Consider the following 6000-nt stretch of genomic DNA (forward strand, 5'->3'; position numbering starts at 1 on the left):
TCTCCTCTTCCTTCGTCTCCAGGCAGTCATATAGGTCTTGGTAGTGTTCTGCCCTGCCTTCAGAAACTGCTCTCTTAGCTGCTCTTTTGGCAGTTACATAATTCTATCGATTCTCTTTGGTCATACTGTCTGCCATTTCTTGAAAGTTTGCTTCTCTTCTTGCACTTTCTCCTGTACTTGGTCAGTCCACAGCCATGTTTGTTTGGCAATATAACAGTGACTTGATTTTGTGACGATGAGGGTTTCTCTGACAATGATAATGACAGAGTCACAGAGTGTTGCCTGGGTGATGTTACTTGTAGCAGCACTGATAGGCATGAATACGATTTTTCTTGTCACTGCTTCTTTGTGGTCCTGCAGCTTCCACCATTTGATCTTTTCAAGGCCTGTGGTGCTGTTCATTCTCTTATGGCCTTTTATTTTTAGATCTGTAACAAGTAATTTGTCTTGTGGGGCAAGAACATCAGAGGGGTTAATCTTGGTGTTGCATACCATGGGAAGGCCATGTCTTCTCAAGGAAATAAAATCAATCTGACTGCTATTTTCAAGGGTCAAAGTAATTAGATGGTCTGGATGTTTCTTGAAAAATATGTTGCAGATCATGAGATCATTTGCTTCTGCAAAGTCTAGGATTTGAAATCCATTTTCATTGCTGTTTCCATAACCTTTGTTTCAGTGGCATCATGTTTCTCACATGACCACTCAAGTCACTGCAGAGGAGCAGTACATCTTCTTCAGGGTAGGCATAGATTTTAGTATGCAATTCATTCTAGAATTAATCCTTGGTGTCTTCGTCAAGTTCTGTTTGTGAGACATAAGCAGAAAACACCTGGAGTCGATGGTTGGGTGTGTTAATGGTAACAGACATGAGATGGTCAAAGTGTCTTTGGGCATGTGGCTGTATGACAACAGCAACACCATAGTTGTTGGAAGTGCGTTGGTAAACCAGCTTCTCCAGTGCCTCTGGATTTATGTCCCTTCCACCTGGTCTCCTGAAGGCATGGTATTGTCAAACCTCCAAGTAACATGTCCCAAAACACAAAGTTCAAGGCATTCATCCTACCTTTAAAGTCTCTTTATTAGGAATACATTAAATTGGCAAGGACTTGGTGTAATTCCTACTCTGACCCGTATCACCCAATAAAAACAATAGTATGAGACTCCTCCCCCCCCCCCGAGTCACAATCTCCAATCAATTCTCAATCCAACAGCCGGTGACTCTAAACTCCACCTTCGTCCAGCTGCAGGCATCTTCTCTGCTCCCACGGGAAAGGAATGCCACCTAGACACAACATACCCCCCTCATTTTTACAAAGCCCCTTTCCACAGTTAGAAAATGGCAAGCCTGAAGTATTAAATTCATTTACTCACAACCCTAAAAGCTAATAGAAAAAGAATAAAAACACTACATATGTGAGAAGCCTCCAGCCACTGCTGCCGGCTCAGTTCCGGCCAGCAAAGAGACGGCTGCAGCAGGCCCTTTGCAGCAGCAAAGTGTAGTGGTTGCAGGCTTCTCATGCTGAAAAACACCGGCTTCTCATGCTGAAAAAGGCTGCGGCTGCAGGCTTCTCGCACTGAAAAAGAGACAGCGGCTGCAAGCTAGTATCTTAGGGTGGGATCGTGTGCCCAACTACACCAACAAAGGCCAGAAGTAGCTGCCCACCATTTCCTGCTGCAAAAACCTTTTTAAAAACCCTGATTGTTGGGCAACGAAACCCAGCAAGAGATGAGGCATCGGAGAATCACCGTTGCTGTTGCTGCACAAAGGTAAGTCTAAAGCTTTGGCCCACCTGCCAACCCCATCGTGCCGGGACTGACATAAAGTTGGCCATGCCCACTCAGTCACATGACTCCCCCCAGCCACTTGCACCCAGCCTTTAGAACGAACTGGTTCTTAAATTAGTTGGATCCCACTACTGACTAGAGGCAAAAATGTTTTAGACCACTGCTACTCAACATTATAACAATACCAAGAGAGGCTATGGGACACTCTGATTCCCCTTGTACAAATAGAAACTGCTAGTATGAGAAGTTTGCTTTGAAACAGGATTGAGCAATAAAGTAACTAATATATATATATATATATATATATATATATATATATATATATATATATATATATATACATACACATACATACACACACACACACACATACATACATACATACATACACACACACACACACACACATACATGTGAGTCTGGTTGTTCTCAGTTGACAAATAGTTCTTCACCTATGACTGTAAAAGGACTTCTGGTTGACATCGCAGCAAGAATGGCTTGAAAATAGCGAGGCTCTGCTGAGCCCCACGAAATCCAGCCAGCAACTGCTGTCAGGAGGGTCCATTGGGTCATAGCCTCCTTGAAGTGGAGGTGAAGGAAGGAGAGGTGCTTTACCGACCATAAGTAATTTGCAATTTCCTCGTTAGGTCTGAAGCAAGCTCACCCCAAACAGCAAAATGAATGACCACCATTTTTTGGCAGTCACGAAGCTGAGACAACCAGACAATAAGATTTGTGCAGGAGTAGTGTATGGGCAGATCATCGAAACTGGATGAGATAATTATCAACTTTTACCTTAAATATTGGTTATAACAACAATAATGTTAAAAGATAACTCCTAAGTTTAAAACAGCGGCGACCTAACACACAGAAGGAAAAAAATAAAAGAGGGATTGGAAATTGAAAGGTAGGAGAAGCCCTAAAGAAGCTATAAAAATTCAGAAAGCTCGGGGGGGGGGAATAGAACAAATAATTTGAAAAGATGAATTTGGGGAAACATATTTTGATTATTTGTGGCTTTAAACCCCCTGGATTTACTAGATAATCAGCTGTTTTTGATAGACTGTTTAGCATTGAATTTGGGACTAAAAGAGCCATTTACTGGAAGAAAACAAGTGCTACAGCACTATAGATAATAGCATATTCAACAGAAGTTAATTTAATATACACAAAGAACAATACACAGAATAGAGGAAACAACACCTGGAGGATGGTCTAACCTTGACTTTATCAGCTAGAAGGCGATTGGGACACTTCGAGAACATTTTCCCCCTTTCTTTTACATTTGATGACTGATAAAAGGAACTAACTTGCAAATAAATAAATTTTATTAAAATTGGACACTGGATTTGGACTTGAATTATTGGAAGACTTTAGCAGACTAATTTGGATTTGGATTGGACTATTAAAATTATGAGGCAAAAGAAGAAAAGGGCCAAGAAAAAAGAAAAAAAAGCTAAATAAGACTTTAAAATTTGGATAATTGGGAGATATATAATTGTGAAACTGTAAGGCTGTATAAGTATTACGAAGTTAGTATTATAAATTGGGGGGCTTTGGAGGTTTAATTATGGGATTGATGAAATTTTATTAAGCAGGAGTTTTAAAACACTGAGATATTGGAACTATAGAAATATATTTTTTTTATAATTCTGAACAAACTATTTTAAAATGGATTCGCAAGAGACATTAGAGATGCATGAAGAATTAAGCGCTATTGTAAAAAAAATATGTGTGAATCTTTACTAGACGATAAGAAGATAAAGAGACTATTTAAAGATACAGAAAAAGGGTTTGGAAGTTACTCAACAATTGGGGGGAAAAGAAGAACATGACATACAAAAAATAGATGAGGAACTGGAAAAAGACTATAAAGGAGCCTGGCCAGTACAGTCACAAGATGTGATGGCTGTTGAACGAGAGGGCCTCACTTAACACCTCCCCATCCCTTCCTCTCCCTGATGTAGTTGTTAAACAAATATATAGATCATTAAGCAGAGTCTGGGTACCTCAGGAGTGGAGAGTTCTAGGTACCTCAAGAATGGAGTACCACCCCACTGTCCCAGTCCCTGCAGGGCTTGAGCCTTTTCCCCACCCACCATCACTCATTGCACACTTACCTTTTAAAGGTTTCTGGAGTTCTAAGTTTTCCGCAGTACTATTCAGACCACATTAGGAAAGCAGAATGGAACAGTCCATCTCTGGGACACATGGAAGTCTCCCTAAAGCAGCCACTGTTTCAATGTGACCACAAGACATTGTGAGTGTGCTGAAAATGGTGGCTGCTTCTAGGAGACCATTGTGAACCCCAGTGATAAACCTCTCCATTCTGCTTTCCTAACGCAGTCTGCACAGCACTGTGGAAAGCTCCGGAAGTTTCCTCAGTGTTGCACAGATTTGGGGGAGCAGAATGCACAGTTCATTCCTGGGCTGGACAGCAACTTTCCCCCCAAAAAATGCCCTTTCAGCATAACCACAAAGAATTGTAACCATGCTGAAAATGGCAGCTTTTTCTAGGAGACAACTGTGTCGCCCAGGGACCAGTGGTGCAAGTCAGCCGGTTCTTTCCGGTTCAGGTGAACTGGTAGTGGTGACAGCAGGAGCCACTGCCCACCTGCCTGGATGTCATCACATCCCATTTTTGACGCTCTGTGCATGTGCATAAAGTCCTGCGCGTGCGCGGAGGTGGCATGTGCGAGCAAAGCTCGCACACACTCACATTTGTGAACTAGTAGTGAAGGTAAGTGGATTTCACCCCTACCAGGGACAGGTGACCTTTCCTCCTTACCAAACATGATATCTGGGGATTTTCAAGAGGTAATTGTGTGATGGAGGACAAAGTGGAGAGCAGGTCAAAGGCATGTGGGGACTTGGCAGGACAGGATAGGTGGGGAGAGGGGGGATGGACACCACTGTAATGTTCCTACAGTCAGTCATAAGGGTGAATGACTATAGGATCACTGCGGCAGCTGTAACTTTGAAATGAGATCATAAGTACATTTTGAGGGTGTATGTCATAACTTCTAAAGATATCTGACCAGTCATTAAGTAAGGATTATCAGTATAAGTAATACAGTATTTTTGTTTGTTTGTCTCCTTGTCAATTGGATTCAACACGAACCATTTCTTTCTCCCAGCTGAGTAGTAAGGAGGATTAATTCTTGTGTCTGTGTAAGGCTTTGAGATTCAAACATAAGCATGGAAATGTTTTTGTTACATTGCCAATGTTACAGCATGTGGATTGTTTGTTTATTTCTCAATATAAAGGTTTGTTCACGTACACAAAACAAAATAATCAAGTTAAGAACCTGTTGAGTTACACAAAAAAAGTTTTGGAAAAAGTTTGGAAAAATGTGTCCCTTTAAAAAGCTGGATTTCTTTCTCTGATAAAAGGGGGTGCTAGCCATGCTTATAAGCATTATTCACCCTGATGTGTGAGAATTCTGTGAGAATTCTGTGAGAATTTAAGAAAGCAATGGATAGATATGATTCAGAAGGAAAATAATTTCTGTTTTTAAGAACATGAACAGCTGGCTCCTGTTGCCTTATAACTCTTGATTTTACAGACTTTTTTTCTTAACTTTCTTTTTTGGCTCATAAAACCCAGTAGAAGATTTTGTCTATGTGTGCTGATAACTCCTGACCATGTAAAAAGTATAGGATATGCTCCATTTCCCTTTTGCAGCAAGCGGAGTATTTTTTGAACTATAAGATGCTCCGAACTATAAGACGCCTATTAGCTTTAGAAGAGAAAAATAAGAAAATAAAATCTGCTTCTGCCTCTGTGGCCCATTCATTGCAGCCCATTTGCCGCTGCCCATTCACTGCTGTCATGGCCTGTTCTCTGCAGCCTGTTTGCCACTGCCTGTTCTCCCCCGCCCAATCTCCCCCACCGTGGTCCGTTTGCCGCTGCCAGTTTGCCCCCACTGCGCCCATTCACTGCTGCGGCCTGTTTGCCACGGCCCGTTCACTACCATTGTAGCCTGTTTGCCACATATCATTTACCACTGCCTATTTGCTGCCGCCACAGCCCACCCACCCACTCACCACTGCCCGTTTGCCTCTGCCACGGCCTGTTCACTGTGGCCTGTTCGCCACCGCCCATTTTCACATTACTGGACTTTGCAAATGCCTTTTCTTTTTCCCACTACAGAAAGTTTTTGGTACTAGTTTTTATTTGGAAGGGGTCTTCAGTATATGTATTTCCATACCTCA

Source organism: Thamnophis elegans, chromosome Z (genome assembly GCF_009769535.1).
Source record: "Thamnophis elegans isolate rThaEle1 chromosome Z, rThaEle1.pri, whole genome shotgun sequence".
NCBI lineage: Eukaryota > Metazoa > Chordata > Lepidosauria > Squamata > Colubridae > Thamnophis > Thamnophis elegans.